The following is a 19357-nucleotide window of genomic DNA, read 5'->3' as shown; positions in this document are numbered from 1 at the left end:
ATCAATGATTCAAGGTTAAAGCCCCAACTTACACATTGTCTGTTTTCAAATAGCGTTGCAACAAATCCGACCTTTCCTTAGTACAAGATGCGTGGATGGGAAAACATTGTTTTTAGGTATTTTAATTGAGAATCGAGTCACTGTGTATCATCCAGCCACCTCTCCAGTGTGTCACTCATCCTACAGCTGGACAACAACTCCACTTTTTTGGACTGCTGCTGGTAGAGTAGCCCTCATTTTAATATCTGAAAGATCAACATTGAGCTTGAAGGCCACTCGAACCATTACCTGAATCATGCTCTGAAATGATTCATGGGCACCCAGTGCAAACTCTCCAGGGCTACAAAGCAAAATAAGGAATACCTTCTCCAGCTATAGGCCATCTGTGAGACAAAAGAGTCAGTTGCGTGGTGACCTGGCCAGCATACACAAGATGGCACGGGCTGGTGCTAGATGGTTAAGACTAACTGAACTATTAACTAACGGAAATATTCATATATGTAAGCTTTTTTTAACATGCAATCCTCAAGATTAGTCATAACAGCAGATCGTATTTTTACGAGTTCATATTCAATATAGTGCATAAGTGCAAATCTCAGCTAGGTAAAAGAACAAAACAAAACAACAACAACACACATGTGCACATGCTGATATCAATGCCATTTGTAAACCTCCAGGAGATTCCCAAAGACATGAACTGGTTGAACTGCCCAGGTGTGTTAACTACACAGTGTAGGAAGGAGCGCTACCGCAGGTCATTCTTACCAGCAGCTGTCAGACTCTATAATGCAGCTTAACATTCTTTTGGTCATCTTACTCACCAGCTTGTTTGTTTACTGTACATTTTATACATATCTCTGTACAATTTTCTCAATTGTTCTATACATATTCTGTACATTGTTACTTGTATATACCTGTATATACGGACTTCGGTTGCTTATGTTTATAGGACCACCTTGTTATTTTCCCTTGCTGTAAGAGCTCTGTAACACCGAAATTTCTCATCCGTGGGATAATAAAGGTTTATTCTATTCAAATCTCTTCTATTCTAAATATCTTTTTTCTCTTATTTTGAAAGTTCATCCACGGATGGGTCCAAGTCACTCTGCCCAGAGGTTTTGTGTGTAATTTGGCTGCCTCTCCAGAGGTCTTTCCTCAGAGTAAAAACAGACCCTGTCACAGGTTGGAGGACCACTCTAACCACAATCTGCATCAGGTGGAGAACTGCTTCATGCACCAATACACAAAGCCCACTGAGGCTGCAGAGCACAATCAGGGCTACCATCACGGCCCCAAGACGGTGAAGTTAGAGTCTATTATAAGGAGAGACTCATAGAATAGCAGTCACTATTGCACTCATAATTATTTTCACATCGTATATATTGTTTTGGGGGGGGTTTTTTAGCATGGGTGTGTCACGCGCCCCATAGTACCAGCACAGCAATGCAGTACCCCATCAGTATAAACCAGTATATATCATTTAAACTTGCTGCTCAAGTTTTAAAGGTATGAAAAGTATATGACCAATCCAGTGACCAATTTGTTGGTTGACAGTAGCTTACAAACAGAAACATTTCAATGAATTATTCATCTTTGTTTAAATATAACTAGGAAATGTTTGCATTCAAAGAATAAAAGTAATACAACCTACAACACAGAACACCTGAATTTCTCTAAGACCAATTGCTTAAACCACAACCAGAACTCAACCTCTCTCAAACAAATTCTTCAACTCCATCATCTGGACTTTAATGGATTTCCAAAACAATAATAATTACATGAGATGACTGAGGCATAACAAGGTTTGGCTCAGCCTGCCCTCCATCCTAACTAATTGTGCAGTGTACAGAGAGCCACTTCCTGGAGCTTCCTCACTAATGGCTACACACGATTGATATTTCAGAGAAAAAAAAATGTCCCCAGCTGTCCAAATAACCGAGTTTAAATCCTTTCCCCCCTTTATTTTAAATTTCTACACTGAGACGGCCAGAAACTCATCCTACCTTATGTGTCACACAGAGACTCCATAGTTAGCCTACATTTACATCTGTTTCTCTGAGTAACTCTGTTCCTTTACACCTGAACAAACTATTTCACAAACTACATCTGTTACATTTCTTTGACCCATTGTTTAAGGAGGATGGAGCTGTCTGAGTTTCCATTAGCTCAAAAAATGAATAGAGAAATGCCTTTAAAAGCTCTTATACACGGAGCACACCACAAATCATTTGACAGACAATGTTATGATGTGTCTCCTGTCTCACTGCAGGGCCTTGCTTGAGGGCAGAGTCCCCCGTCTGATAAACACTCCTTTAGTTCTCTATAGCTGTAGCCTAGGGGGGAGTGAAGAGGAAAATGTACAATCTGTGCTTGGCTTAGAGCTGTAGAATAAGCCATAGACAGGTTAATGGTAATATCATGGAGTGGTCTCCACTTTAATTTCAATAAACTCATTAAAATTTGAGACAAGTCGCTCTGTTTGATTCAAACATCTTGTAAAAAGCTCATAAATGTCCTTTTCTTTTTATAAACAGTGGGGTCAGTTACTTATCGGGTCTGGCAGAGGGATGCTATTGAAAAGTGGTTCTCATCTTTGTTTTTACATAGAGGCAGAACAGCTGACAATAAAGTCAACAAATTAAGTTGAATATAAATCAAGAACTAGAAATGTTCCTCTCAGTGCCACACAGGGTCTTACTTGTACATGCACACACAACATAATGGCATTTAGACATATCATGTTCATTTGTGTTTCTGGCATTTATATGTGCAAATCTTAAAGATAAAGGCCCTTTTGCACAACTTCTTAGCATGACAGTCAAAGGAATAAAGTCAAGAGCCTACCATCTCTTGGTTATCAGTTGTAGAAAAACTTCTTACATTAAGATTACACTCAAATACAGCAGTTTGTTTATTTGACAAACAAAATATGACCAGACTGCAAAATCCTTAACAAGTCTTTAAAAAATGTACAACAAACTGGTTTTCTTCTTTGTTTGTACTCACAAAAATATGTGTGCTACATGAAGGAGCATTTTGCCATAGGATGCCAATATACATGCATATGCCAATGTCTCTTTCAGACTTCCTAACAAACACAAAACCATTTAACTCTGAATTCACCACTAAAGGTACACTAAAGGATATTTGGGCTTAATCTAATCAATAATCTATCTTAATCTATAATAATAATAGTAATCTTAATCTATAATCAATCTGCCATTAAACAACACCCACACTGATGACACAGGTGATCATCTTTTCTGTCTATCTGATTTGAAACCATGGATAAAAAGAACTATTTTTTTTCTAATATTAATGAACTGATGAATGTGAATAAATTAATTGACAGCATTTTTAATTATTATTTATAAAATATTTTATATCAATGTATTTAGTTATTATTTCTTTATTTTTGTGCCATCTTAAGACTTTATACCAATTCTTCACTAATCCACTTATGGCCATGTTCCAAAATAAGAATAAAACATTTATTTGCTTTTTATATGATCAAAAATAAAGTCTTTGAATAATATAGACATTGTGACAGTAGTTACATTTATGTAGATGCCATATGGATATGAGACAACAACAACACAAGTTGTTATATCTCACAAAGTGAATGTGACAGATCCAAATATCCCATGGGAACACCTAAGACTGTGGTAAGGGACCCGCTTTCTTTACTACACCATGAACAATTCACCTCATCCAAGACTATAGCATCTCTAAGTTGGGTTATTCTTTCCAGTGTCTGATAGATCACCTCCCTAGCTTGACTTGTGTGGTTTGAGGCAATTTCATTTTCCAGCCTCGCTCAGAAGTTATCTAAATGGATTGTACAATAATCTGTTATGCCCTGAAACCACACAGAAAATAATTATTCTGTGTTCAAATGTTTGACAGGAAAAATTAGTAACAATCACCAAGAGAGCAGGTGTTTTTCTTTTTCCTTCTCTTTTCCCCCCTCCCTGAGTGCCCGCAGCAGAAAAGGTTGTGTACAAGGCTAGTATTGATTTTAAAACCATTTGACAAAGGATAAATAAGACGGGAGAGGAGGGAGGCCTTAGCCATGAGCTTTTTGATCAATCAACATGTCACAGCTGGAACTAAATTCAATTCTTATTTATCAAAATCCCCTGCTTGGTTAGAATGCTATGCAACAATGCTTTTCAGACACCCTGAAAAGTCCTTAGAGCCACAAGCATCACTGTCACCCGCATAGATTTCATGACGGAAATACTTTGCTGTGAAATCTTTATCATGTGAAGACAATAAATTCATTTGAATTGCATGAGGTCGCCTATATACAGAGATGTCAGACACCCTACATTTTGTTCTTACATACACGATTTCAGATGTCAGAACATGTAAACTGCTGGTGAATGAAATAATATGCCAAAACATGTTGTTGCCGCTGTGTAGGTTGAACATACAATTGCATTTATGTCCACAGATGAGCATCTATTACCTTTCATCCGTATGAATGAGCCGACAGCCCTATAATTCCTGACAACCTTTGTGTATGTTTATAAAACAGAGGTCAAAGGTCAGGATCTAACCAGTTATTTCACAACAATAGACTCTGATTAATGCTGAACACCCAGGGTACCTTCAATCAAACACATGTGATTAAGAAATCCATTTTCTATCATCTACGCATGAAATCAGATAAAAACCTTTCTTGACTTTTATTGCAAAAAGAACAGAACAGAAGAGTTCATATTTTTAGAACAATACACCTGCTCACCCACCTTTGATCCAACACTAACCCTTCAAACACCTCATCCAACCTATAATAATAATCTCTTTAATAATGGCAACATAGTATCTTCTGGAGTATAAAAAGTATGTGATGGGGTTAGGGAAGGAGTAGAACCACGTTTGATAAGTCAGGCATTTATCACAAGGTCAACACAAACAAACGCTAATCTTTGAGTCATTTAAACTGTAAGAACAAAGTGAAGAAGCAGGTGGAAAGTCACACAAATATGGGTGTAATAGAGATGGCGATAAGATTCACACTCACCTTCTTGCTGCTGGAACAACACTAACCGCTAAGCCATTGTGTTAAAATCAGAATTCATTACTGAGCCTCTGAAATAAAAACATCATTAAACTTATTTACTTACAAAACCCACACACACAAATTGCTTGTTTAAAAGACATCACAATAATGGGGGATTTAGTCAAAAGCTCTTCTAGTTGTAACAGCAACTTATTACAGTGGAGTCTTGTAGATAATTCCTACCCCTACGAACCCATGAGTAGTATTAGGTAGCATTAAGATAATGACAAAGCTGAACAGCTGATTCAATCCAGGATTGCCCAATGAGTAACGTATTTCATACCTATTATGTATCAACTCTTTTGGGGAAAATATGCATCTGTTTTATTAAAAAAATATTTAAAATGGTTTGCAGAAATAAATCAAACTGACCAGTAATACCAGTGCAAAACACAAAATTAGCACAAATCACGTTAGGCTCCCCTCTACCAAGTGTAACGGATTAAATTATATGTGGCAGACATTCACAGGTCACACTGCTCCTTTGTAAACTCAACACCCATTTCCTGTTCCCATGCACATGTGGCTTTGATGATAAATTGATTATCAAACAACATAAAAGTGGTGCAGATCTTCAAGAGTAATGCCCACTGGTGACAGCTTGAAGTAGACAAGTTTTCCCATGGTTGACTAATAAGATACAAGTAGTTGTTTGTTTGTTTAGAGAGTGAACGAGCAGGACAAGTAACCTCATTTTTATTTTTACACACGTGAAACCTATATTTGAAAGCCTTGAAAATAGTAAATATAGAAGTATTATAAAACAGTCTAATGTTGAGCAACTCAATGGCCAAGTATAAAACTATGTTCATGAGATACTATGCTGTGTACAACACTATAATATTAAACTGTTAGTGACTGGTTGTATCATGGCACTGTTTTAAGGGGTCTGAGAATACCGGCAACTCAATCGACATCATTCTAGCTGGAGAGAGAGCAAAGAAGAATAAGAAATGAAGGTGATATTTCAAATAAATTTCTCAGTATGAAAATATTTATCTTGAAAATTTAATTTGCTTCTATGGCCCTTTAGCTACAAAAAAATCATTTTAAGGAACATACCTATTTTGCATCAGTGAAAATCATGAATGAAAGCTCCACCTCTGTCCAACACACAGGGAATCAATCTGAAATGCTTATGACAATTAACAGTGCGAGATGCAATAAGAGCTGGGTGTTGTGACAGCTTAGATTTGGATTAAACCTGGCTTAATAGGATAATTTTTCTCACAAAAGGTACTCTGTCAAACCAGAGCAATCAATTATTATGAATTATACATGCATTGAATTAAGTGTCTAATGTCATTAATATGTCTCATTAGTTTGCACTGAGTGCAGGAGATTTTCTCCTCTGCGACTCTTCCATCAAAAGAAGAAATGGGGGGGGTTGGTTAGTTGGGGGAGAATAACAGTATTTGCATTGAGCAGAGGCGCCATTGTGTCAATGTCAAATGGAGTGTTTGTAATGTCTCTCTCTCTTCTCCTGGAAAGCATGAGCTTTATTCATTTCAAATATTTTCAGTGATGCATTAGTGTCAGGATGTGTCGGTTCCATTTCTCAGAGACGAGCACAACTCTGACAGCATGGGCGGATGTGTAAATACAACAGAAAACACTTAACTATGAGATCATCTGTGCTGGGTTATTAATCTCGCTTTTTAAGGGCCTGTGTGGCCTGACTCCATGGTCCTCCTTTCCCTTGCGTTGCTATATTTTGAACCATGTTATCTTCCTGGAAAAAAAAATCCATTAAGGAGATGGATGTATTTTGGGGATGGTTGGAAAACAAAAGGAACACACAAGTGCTGATTGGGTGGGTTATGGGTTAAGGACACATGTACAATAGCCTTCTTTGTTTGGATGGGTTACAAGATACCATACAGAGTCCAATGCTCCCACTGCTGCTGTAAATCCACACATCTCCCAAGTTGATGAGTGAGTCCCTGCCCAGCAAAAAACACAGAAATGTACTTTAAGACGTTTAGTGCTAAAACATAAATCGTTTTGTGTTCTTCGGTGTCCTTTTCTAATACACATTTTTTACAGAAACACCGTACTTCACATCAGTGGCACGGCTTGGGATTGGTATTCCAGGTCATGTCCCTCACACAGAATGGGCCTCAGTCTACTGGCTCTACTTATTCAAGGCACATCTCAAAACTCAAAATAGTCTATAAGCATGTATTGCAATGCATTAAATACTGATACTTCAAGTGAAAACTGAATCACAACACTGACATTGTAGACTGCTTGAAAAATATCATCTCCAATTATTTAACCTAAGTATATTCATGACAACTCACTGAGGTCATTCTCTGCTGTTCCAGCACAAGTAAGACCATACAATATATTACCCATGCTTATTCACAACACTGACTTCTAGACATGCAATGACCCCATGTGTCATCTCTTGTGGTGTTGAATCAAGGGGTGATGACACGTCCCTGCTGCAAGCTGGTAAGCACCAAACCACAGGCCAATGGTGCATTGTCACCCTTCAAATACATTAGAAAACACACCCATAGGTTCAAAATCTTTATGTAAAGATGATGAATGCCCAATTGTTGAACCTAACAAAGAAGAAGAGAGCAGCAAATATAAATAGATACAAAATGTGCCTTTATCCAATACAAGGCTATAAAATGGCAGATAAAGGGCAATCACGCACGCCTTGCATAGAGCTTCTTCTGAGGAGACACAGCAACCTTAGCCTTGTTGAATTCAATCCAGGTATACTTCAATTAATTAGAACTAAATAAATAATGTGCAAGAAGCCTATTTAGAGGTTTTATTCTCAAGACATAAAAGCCATTAATTATCAGGGTCAGTGTAAGAAAGCGAGATAAGAGGGAGCAAGGGTACATCGCAATAAGTGAAACAGGTAGAATTCTAAATGTCAATTAAACCAGTGAACTTTAAATCACAACATGAGATAAACAACATCAACTAAAGATGAAGTTTTGAGCTTGATATTTTCTTACACATACCAGAGATGAAAGACTCCAAACTAAGAGGAAAACACAGTTAAAACATTCTCCTGAAATTATTCTTCTTTGTTTTTGAGTGTCCATGGAGGCAGGTGAAGTCTGCCCTTATTACCAATGTCAGAGATTCGATTAAGCACGAAGAAAGCAAATGATCCCAATGAACTAATGATTAATCCGGCAGGTCTATTTACTAATGTACCAGAATGCATTAGAGGCATAAGTTAATGGGGACAGGACATCAATTCAAATACAAATGAACCACATTTGCATTGGACGCTTATTGACTGGTGTAACAAAACGAATTACAAAAGGTAATCTACTTATAAACCTTAGAGACGGATGAAACATGATTCCCAACATATCTACAATTTAACTTGGAACCTTTCTTGCCTCCAGAAATGACAGCATCAATACAAACAGATTGACCAGTCTGTCATCAAAATAAAACATCAGTTCCAATTAAAAGACAAACTAGAAATAATTAACCTGATTTCTTGGCACAGCATGAGGAAAACTATTTATTCTGATAGTGCAAGACAACTTGAACCTTACGCTGTAAACTCTAACCTGCATGTATGCTTTCATGCATATCTGCCTTTATAACTGAAGGCAAAAACGATAATTTTTTTTGTGTACTGCAGTGTAATGAACTCCCATTACGGCTATTAGCAGCAGAAATTTTCCCACACCTGCTTTGCCAGGCAAAGGACAGTGTGGGGGATAGTGAGACGTGCCAGAGGCGACAGTGCTATGGCATGCCTGAAAATGTTCCAGCCGTGTGCAGGGCTTTCCCTAGGGACAAGGAAAAAAATAAAAAATAAAAATACTCCTCCTGCTTTGTGGATCAAAGGCCCAGACTTAATCCTCGCTTTGTTCTTGTACATAGATGAACATGAAAGCCCACTTCAGTGGATTGCTTCCCTCTGGGCCCTTGGGCACAGCACTGGACCCAGAGCACAGTCTTATCAATAATGCTGCACTCTTAACTATAGGCTTAAATTAGTGGAAAATATTCTACAATTTGACGGAAATCTATCCATTCCCTCTTCCCAGCGGTAATGACACTTTTGCTAGCTTGTCTAATACCATCTAGTAAGTGATTTTTGTAAGGGGAGGAGGGGGGTTTAAAAAGAGAAAAGCAGCAGTTCTATTTGATGTTTCGATCTGGGATTGATCTCAGAGGAAAGACTCACATTCTGAAAGTAGGATTATTGGCTTCACTGGCTCTCCTCAGATGTCAGAGATCTTTGAACAGCCTTGTAAAGTGCACTACTTCCAGGCTGCTGCTGAACTGCTTATGAACTCATCAAAAGAGCACCTGTCTCCATATTAATGAGGCACCATGCACTTGACAAGGGTCCTCTTCCCACACATACCTGTCCCCTTGAGAACCTCACCACTTTTCCTGGAAACCGTAGAACAAAGGTGCCTCTCATTCTTGAGCTGGTGTCTCCTCACGTCCACTTTTTGAGCAAGCTCACCAGAACATCTGTATTGCAAAGTGCCCCACCGAAAGTAGAAAGAATCTGCAATAGATCAGAAACAGGATTAATTAAATTATGTCGATTTGTTTATTTTAGACAAATACGTCTTGTGTCTGCTAGTGTCATTGGAGGTCCCAAGACAGCTTGTGATGTCATCTGCCATACTGAATTTAAGCAAAATTTTCCATTTTTTAATATGCTTCATTTTTTTTTAATATTCACTCAAAAATGTAACCAACAGGACTTGGACACCAAACTTGGTGTGTAAACTTGGAAACACTCTCATGAGTCTACCAAAAATCTGCAGTTCTTCTAAATATCATTTTTTGATGTAAACGCCTAGGTGTTCCTACAGAGGCAACTGCAGCTAATCAGCATGTCTTAGGCTTCACCCACTACTTTAAGCCACTGAACTGTGTGTGTGTGTGTGTGTGTGTGTGTGTGTGTGTGTGTGCGTGCACGCGTACACTGCTCGTGCCTTCCGAACCACATTTAATGAATTTCTTGACTATTATTATTGCTTTTTGTTTGACACAGACCCTCCCAAAGGTTTGTGCTTCTGGTTTAGGGAGTGAATCTGTTGGATTTTTTCAGTCTGTTACTTGGTACTAATTAGCAGATATGCATTTCTTCTTGCTTCTAAAAGTGCTAACCTTGAAGTTTCAAAGTCCAAAGATTCAAACCAGACCAAAACCAGTTGGGGATGTCACAGTGTCTTTCTCCTTTTCTTATAACAATGCTTGTGACGTGGTCAATTCAAGCTGACATGGCAACCTAGTATCCTGCTGAACTGCTTGGCCCCTTGTTTTACATGCAGTTACATCTAAAATAAGCAAACACACCTTATACTATGAATACAGAACACAAACTGGACTTTGTACAATTAAACACTTATGATAATTAGGGATGAAAACAGGGTAAAAATGATATCTAATGTTAGATAAATGTTTCATTTTGATGCAGCAGTGATAGCAGTTGTTCTCTGTATATGTGGGTAGATGGATGAGGATTGGAGGGTCTGGCAGTGTCGGCGTGGGGGTAGGGGTTGGGGTATAGCTGAACTGTAATTGATAATGTAAAGGCAGATGGGGGTCTCCGGGGAGATGGAAAGAATCCAAGCAGATGGCCAAATTGCCGCTTATTTATGTGGAGCAGAGGACTCAGCCCTCTCGTCCACATGGTATGATGGATCATTATAGCTCTTTGTGCATAAGCACCAATATGCTTTTAAATCTGGACAGCAAAGCTGAAGAAAGCCAACAAGCAAATGTGCCATATTTCAAGGCTCCTGTCAGGAACATTGGTGTGGGGGTGGGGGGTTATGGCAAACAACCTATGCCACAATGAATCTAATTAAGACCATCCACTCTACAAGAGAACCTCAACAAAAATGGAAAAGGGAGGTTTGCTAAGTGTTGTTTCTTCAGCAGCAGAAATGTATAGTAGGAGGATTTGAAGTTTATAAAGGCTGCCTTGCTCAATGCTCACGCACTTTTGTTAGTGGTCAGTTTGTTTTGATGACATACACTGTCATTACCTTCGATCAGCTGTTTTGTTCGCAGACACAGACAGATTGGTTAATATGGTTGAGGCCCCTTTGATCCCACCCTGTCCCTGGGTTAACTCTATTAATGTCACCCTGGACCACCTATTTCATATTTACTAAGACTCTTTCATCTCCCCATGTAGTAATTGGGCTTCTAATGTGAAAGCACTGACGTGAAGGCCATCCATCGGACTGAAATTACAGAGCATTCTCTCATGGCTTCTCATAAAGACACTTCAATACTAACCAGCTTTCCAGTGTTGGGGATTGTAGCTTTAAGCAACTCTTCCATATCATTTGTACAAAGTTGTCCATCTTTAGTGGAAAAAATTGCATTAAATGAACAAAAACATCACTGAAAACTCATAGGTAGTACCAAGGATATATGACTGTGTCTCTGTGTTCAATGAAAGACTGCAGATAAACTACTTATACACAGATCCTGAGTTAATGAAGATTGGATCAAAATCACATCAAGATGTGATTGAATATACTTTTAAAATACTTTTTTTAGACTTATATTTTGTTGCAGTTCACTTCCACCTTCCTGTATCAACAACAAACAGTATGAAGTTTGTGACTACAGCTGAACATTTTTGTATTTCTAAAACAAGCACAAAACCCTGAAAGCTTCCATTTTTTACACTTATGTATATCTTGCATGATACAGTTATTTGGAAAAAATAACTCCCCACAGAAAAGCAAAGTAAATGTGTCATTAAATGTGGAATGTATAACACTTCCCTGGGCCTCCCACATTTTACATTCCAGAGTAACACCAGCGAATATTAATATTTGCTTTTCATTTCAACCAGCAGTGGTGCTCTGTTCAGGAGGAGTGTGGCAAATGTGATCTTCAGACAGGATATTAGAGTGACTGAGGGAGTATGATTCGGCCAATGAAACAGAAGTTCGACATAATTGCGGATATTGTTTTTCCAAATATAAAATGAATGCAACGGTACATCTGCATTAAATGACTAACACTTGAGGTGACTCACTGGAGCTGACTTTGAGGTAAAGGCTTTCTTTTTGGGCACCCAACGCTGACTAACATAAGATGAGAAAATGACCCCATCACAGTAACTGCAACTGTGCTTCTGTTTGACACTAGCATAAAGCAGTGGCTATTGTTAGGGAGGGATTACTCAGCACCCAACATTACACTTCTAGTCACCAGTGTCGGTCAAGTTACTTGAAAAAAGTAATCAGTTACTAATTACTGATTACTTCCCCCAAAAAGTAATCCCGTTACTTTACTGATTACTTATTTTCAAAAGTAATCAATTACTTAGTTACTTAGTTACTTAGTTACTTTTTAAAAACACGATTTACAACCTGAATAGGTGATAAAGCGATAGATCTTTCAGCCCAATTCTACTTTTTCTGCATAATTCATCATACAAAATGTAATCAAATGGAAAAGTCTCTTTTTAAAACTTGTTTTATTAGTTTTAATCTTTTAACTTTATGCATCAAGCAAAAATTAAATTATATGCAACATTCTCTGACTGGAAGAAATTTGTTTAACATTTAAACCTATTTTCTGCACATTCCAGCATATAAAATAAAATATTTTTTGTGTTTACACTCACTCTTTCAAATAGATGCAAGTAAAACACAGCAGAAAATAAATAAAATCAAAGACTAGCGGTCCTGTTGCTCTATTTTCACCTGTAAAGCAGGACTGGGGTAGGCGGAGGAGGTTTACCCTGGTGCAGGTGTGCTGCAGCGGTCAGTGGAAGAATCCGCGAGTTTCTCTGTGAATTTCACATTACGTCGTAGTACACTCGGTGCTTGCTTGGAAGTTTAGGGTTTTTTCGCTGTAAAAAGTAGTTTTCTTCCACGCACAACGGACACTAATGTTTTGTCACTTTTATGGAATCAAACTCAAAATAAGGTCAGTACTTCCACGCTTTAAACGCTGCATGCTACACTCTGTCCCGCACTCGATATATTATGATCTGCAGACAGCTGTTGTCACGAAACGTCGCACTCGCTTACGTCACTGTCATGAGACGTTCTCGCAAAAAATCACGGTTTTAGTAACGCAGTAACGCAGCGTTCCTACGTGAAAGTAACGGTAATCTAATTACCGTTTTTGCAATAGTAATCCCTTACATTACTCGTTACTTGAAAAAAGTAATCAGATTACAGTAACGCGTTACAAGTAACGCGTTACTGCCCATCTCTGCTAGTCACAAAGAGAATAATCAGAATGTGAACAAGCTATCATGCAGCCAAGGAGCTTTGGGTTCTAAACAGAGAAGTTAAGCTCTAGAAATACACCCTGTTTTGAGAGCTGATACCCAAATTAACAAACACTTTGAAACATAACAAGGACACTAATCAGTCAGTGATTTACAGCAGAGGGGGCTCCTCCACTCTATCAAAGGGTTCTTTTTACTACAGTGTGGGTCTTATTGTTGTAGTCTTCCCAAAAGTTTATCATAACATGGCACTATGATTGTGGACAGATTAGAGTTTAGTAGAAGCAGCTTTGCTATGGAAGAAAATGAACCAAGAAAATACACAGCTCAGATGATGTGCAGATCCATTTACATCCAAACTAGTATATTTAAAGGCTAAAAATTAGGTTATTCCTAAAAAAAAAAGGTTAATTTCAGATTTCTATGCATTAGCCAAACTGAACGTTCTAAACAAGACTTTGTAAAATGTACCAAAAAGTAAGTATTGTGCTATCCCACATATTGGTCATGACAATGACACTAAGATCTAGGTTGAAAAAAAAAATATGGGAACGATTTAGCTAACATCCAACTTTCCAGAAATCTGCAAGACGATTATGACTCATAGCATATGTACTCTAATGCCATGGAAACCATTGCAACACAGCTAATTTTGAATACAATAATGAACATTCACAACTGATGTTGATGAATCACCAGAATGGTAATCTGAGGAACTGGATTGGCTTCTGCCGTCTGCCAAAAACATGATTCCTCCAGGCAACACATGCAGGAACTACAGACAAGTACAGAAGGAAGGCTATTTGTTTGAATTATTGGGCAATTTTCCATCAATCAAAAAAAAAAAAAACATTCCTTAACCTCATGTGAAATAAAATCCCAAAGGAATACTGATTCCAAACACAAAGAAAATAGGAAGACATTGACTTGACTAGAAAGTGGGCTGTGTTTTTGATGTAGCAGAGTGACCACTCATTCTACGCTTTCAAGAGCAATGCATGATTCTGCTAAAATGGTGACAGTGTCTGCACCCAATTTTGGTAATAATTTGCTTGGAGAGAAAGAAACAATCTGGAAGCAATTTGTGATAATACAGCCAAGTTTTCTTTTTCCTCTAACTAAAGTTATTCTAACTATTGACCTTTCCAGTGCTTGAATGGCATTTCCAAGTGTTCTGGGATGCCACTGCTGCTCTCAAACGGAACTTTTTAATTCTGTGCGTCAGTGTTGTTTTAGGCCTCATCTCCGGGGTAAAGCATTTAAACTATTACTGTATGTGCACTCTTTTAACACACTAACTCAATAGTGGACCTATTGCTGTACACTTGGCAACATCTATTTAAAGGACCGAAGGATATAAAGATTTTCATTTACGTTACGTGAGGACCTAAAAATACGTAAAAGTCTGACTTTTCTCGCTGAAAACTGTGAATTTTCCTCGTGTTCTGCTATTACTTTGTGACACATCCGTCGCACGTGGAAAATTACCACTTCAAATATCTAAGGAGACTCAGAATTCACAGTTGTGCTTTAGGATTATGAGATAATCTAACAACCTGCTGAGCTCTCTTCCTTTTACACTGCTGCTCCCTTGTGGTGTATCAAGATATGATAGGCTGCTGTGACAAAGTGTAAATCCAGTGGTCTCGGGTGATTAATTAGCAACAGGAAAAGAGATAGATTGTGTTTATTACTGTTGTTGAGGATTCATAAAATGAAAACCAACTACCTTTCAAAACAGAAATTACACAAAGACAGTTGATGCTATTGTTTTATCTTAACAGAATAAGTAAGGGTTTCATAATAGAAATGCAAAATTTAAGTTATAATTTCTCCAAAATGATATATGATCCTTAGGTAACTTAAAAATATGCAAATATACATGGCTGGTGGTTATATTTTCCAAATCTAGCTGAAAGGCTTATCCAAACATCCGCATCACTCACACAATTCAAACTTGTCCCTCAGTCATATACTTGTCCTGACGCCCCAACACCTTCATCCCAGCCCCCATCTCTCAGCAACGCAATCAGGTAAATCCCACATTAACTCCTGGGAAACAGCCCATTAATATTTCACTTGTTTTCAAGCCTGTTTGTGCCATACATCAATGCCCAGCTACTCCTTTCAAAGCCATACATTAGAACTATTTTCAAAATACTTCATTGTCAGCCTGTGGCAGCCTCATTACTTATTAAGATAAGAGAAAAGATGTTCAGAAGCAGTTGGCGGCTCAGCTTGCTTTAAAAGATCCTTTCTACTGTTCCACCTCCTCCGCCTGCCTCCTACACTACCTCCTTCTCTGTACTCGTTTGTGTTAACACTGTCAGAGAACCTTTAGGTAGTAGCTTTGTTGAAAATATGTGGGATGTTACTTTAGAAAAAGTAAAGTGTACCAAAATAATTGCTAGAACAGACTCCTACGAGTGCTACAATGCATAAAGCATCCACAGCTCGCAACATTAAAGCACATTACTATCAAAACAGCTGTAATTGAGTCATTGGAATACACAATAAGAAAATACACAACATGTATTTTCATATTACACACATGAAAAACTTGAACCCTTGAACCTCTAAAATAATGGGACTGGGTGGCTCACTTATACACTTCTAAGGCTAAAAATCTTCACTGCCTTTTTCATTCAGATTCAGTTTTGACCTTTACAGGCAACATAAGCAATATCATCTCAGGCATATGAGGAATATTTGGAGAACACCTAAAAATCAGGAGGAATAAACTGCCATGCTGAGGGAGCGATAACCAAGGAAGATTGCAGTGCAGTTGCCTCATCTTCTCTGACAAAAACTGAATAAAAAAATTTAATTGCTATGATGGGTTTTAAAAAATATACCACAAAAGGAAGAAAAGATCAGAGAGGAAGATTTGAGGATGTTATAATCCTTCTTTACTGTCACTCTTTCAGGATGATGGCATACCTTTGTAACTATTGAAAACTGTTTTTGAATGCTTCTTGATGGGTTTTCATTACCTGCACATCAAAACTGACAGCAGATGGAATTACTTTCAAAAGTATTTTCAAGTTGCTGATATTAATGCGTAAAATTTCTTTTTGTCTTCAAAAACTGCACCATCAACTACTCGTAAGTGTCCAATTTGGTGAAGACAACTTTCCTTTATCTCCAGAACCCATAACGGAAACCAGGGAAAGCAAAGAAATTACCCAGCTGATGCTCAAAATAATAGAACTCCAAGAGAAGCACTGGGTTGGAAGGAAACAGTGACGCGGATTAAGTGTCACAAAATACAAGAGCCAGGATGAAAGACGCGTGTGAAGAACACAGTTAAAAGTTTTTTAACTTAGACAAAAACGGTGTGTGTAGAAAGGAGAGACAGCAACATTTATTGCATGCCAAATGCAAGGCTTCGGTTGAATTCCTTATCACTTTAAGATGACCTTGATGGAAAACATAATGAGATCAAAGAAAGGTGTGCAGGAGAACTTATAAGACACTGAGAATACAGCATTTATACAAGGGTCTTAATAATGTCATGGTGGATACTGTTGACATGTGTCTGCTTAATAAAACAAAAATGTTCTGAAGATGGAGTACAGAAAGATCATCTTACACACTTTTTCCCTATCATGCTGTTTCATATACGTTATGTAAAAGCAGTGAAAATATCACTTCATACAATCGCTGTAATCTTAAAGCAATAGAAATAAACAGTCTATATAGTGAAATGACATTCCTGACACATTGTGATTAGCTGCTTAAACCTGTCCACTTGTATTGTTCTTATTGTTGGACCGATTATCCAGCGCAACTCCTGCTCCTATTAAGGCTTTCTGTGACTGAAGTCAAATCAATAATCTCAAAGGTTGGCAATACAGCAACATACATAACTAATCCAAATTGACCATCTGGATCATCCTTTACAAAGGAAGAGGAGATAATGCCATTTTGCATATCATGATGCACTAACAACCTAACTATTCATGAAAATGATCAAAATCCACCCTTAAAACTCTTCATTTTAAGGGGTTTTCCACGCTAACCACAGCTGACAATGGCACTCTGTTAGCAACCAAAGCTATCACAAGGCGATTTTTGGTACCACACCCTCTTTGCACTGATACTTGACAACCTCCAACAACCAGTCCCCAACCACCAGGGGAATACACATTTATCCTAGTGATCAGAGGTTGCCATAGGGTCGCCAATCAATCTGTACACCTGTGTGACTGAGGCCTAAGGAGTCAAGCCTAAGTGTAATTGGAGTCTCTGCACACTGCACTTCAACAACAGCTTCTTTCACGCCACAGTCTGACTAATGGCAAAAATAAAATAAGGACCAATTAAAATACACAAAAAATCTACCTTATCCAGAAATGGAATATACAGTTTAATAAGATGTGTGACATTTTGTTTTTCCATACTATTGTATAGTAATTTATGTACAATATGGAAATTACTGTCACTTATACTTGAAATATTGTCCCTTACCTAATCTTAGTGCACACTTTGTTTTTAAATGTGTACATAAATTTGTATTTACTTCTGATTTAAGTCTGCAAAGATTTCCTGAGCATCCACACCCAGTGTATGTGTACAAATTGTGTATAAAGATTTTATCGTCATCTTTTCTAAGTCTTCATAAATTCCTTTTTTTCTCATTTCTTTTTACACTCTCCTTCCTTGCCCTCATGATGATTTCCATCAAGGTAACGAAAAAGTGGTCAGAAAAAGGTAGTAGGAGGTACTTTTTGGACTATTATTATGGCAGCCATTTCCAGGTCACGTCACATATTTAGGACCCCTTTCTAAGTGAATTTATTCAACTATAGCCTGGGTCATTTCCACAGAAAACATTTTGATTTGTTAAAACAGAAAAGGCACAGGTGTGAGCAATAAATACAGTTATGAACGCTCTATTTAGCTGTCACAGGAAGGCTACACCAATCAACTACCAGGCACATTAGTGTGACCATGAACCTGTAATTAACTGCAACTGTGATTTTCCTGCACCGAATTGCCTCCGTGGCTTCTGTAAGCTAATGATTATACAAAGAAAGGGGTCTGTGTTACTGCACACTGAACAGGGTACACGGCATGGCAACCTCTACAGTGACATCAAAACTGAAAACACCAATTCCAGCAATATCGCTATTATCATACATATTATACGGGCAATTCAGCATAACGTAACGCCAGGCAGACGAAGGGAAAACTTTAAAGTCTTTTCAATTTTTTTAGCTCTTAATTAAATTAAAACTTTAAATACTACAAAATATCATAACAAGCTGCCAGTAGCTATCATTTAAACAGGTGGTTTAGCGGTTGTACCTCAGTACGGAAAACTTTAGGCTACTAGCATCATCATCGTCATCATCTTGAGAATATCTTACGGTCCTCTTCACGTTGCTCCGCTCCATGAAAGGTACGTCCGTGTGAATCCTCTTATTGTGGACAGGTTTTTTTTAAAGCTTCTGGTGGCTGTATTGTTGTGTACAGCGCGAACACAGTGGTACAGTTTCTCTGGACAAGGCGTGTCTTCCCTTCACCTGTCGACCTTTGACCTCTGCCTCGTGACTACTATGCGTATTTGCAGTGACACCTCCTTGAATGAAGCAAATAATCAAAATTTACCTACTGTCTGGTTATTCGCACTGACTATGAATTTTCTTCATGCAAGATGTGAAGACAAATTACACATGTTATTAGAGAATTAGTAAAAAGATAGATGACCGATAACTGTGGCTTTACACATCAAACATCGCTTTACATTATAGGCACTGGAAGTATTGCGTAGTTTGCACATAGGTAAACGATCTCAAAAGAGTGTGCTTTTTAAAACAAACTTTAATCGGGAGTCCAGAATGTGTTTGGAAGAAAATATAACCGTAATGTCCATATTATAAAACACCTACTTATTTCATGAGGTCACCAGTCGACAGTAAATATTCCAGTTATTTATTGTGATTTTCTCCTTATGCTATCATATTGCAAGATTGGGTTTTTTGGTGGAGCTCAAAGTAGCTGTGTATCTGTAAAACATGACATACCAGTGTCCTTATGTACATATTTAACTGGTGTTG

The 19357-nt window shown here is 37.9% G+C and overlaps 1 long non-coding RNA gene across 6 annotated transcripts in view; it reads right to left on the bottom strand.

Moving 5' to 3' along the window:
• The window catches only part of LOC116325609, a 60262-nt gene extending 41434 nt beyond the window's left edge, over nt 1-18828 (bottom strand). For 4 of the 6 annotated variants that reach the window (XR_005613202.1, XR_005613208.1, XR_005613203.1 and 1 more), the window contains exons 1-2: nt 18606-18828; nt 9453-9581 (exon numbers count right to left, since the gene is read on the bottom strand). This is a non-coding gene — a long non-coding RNA (uncharacterized LOC116325609). Of the gene's footprint in view, nt 1-9431; nt 9582-18605 lie in introns of all 6 variants that reach the window. The other 2 variants (XR_005613210.1, XR_005613212.1) reach the window with 1 other exon arrangement.
• Nucleotides 18829-19357: the final 529 nt, after the last annotated feature.

The sequence above is a fragment of the Oreochromis aureus genome, linkage group 1 (genome assembly GCF_013358895.1).
Source record: "Oreochromis aureus strain Israel breed Guangdong linkage group 1, ZZ_aureus, whole genome shotgun sequence".
NCBI classification, from domain to species: Eukaryota; Metazoa; Chordata; class Actinopteri; order Cichliformes; family Cichlidae; genus Oreochromis; species Oreochromis aureus.
Note: the sequence above shows the minus strand (reverse complement) of the source record. Positions and strands in the feature narration are given on the sequence as shown.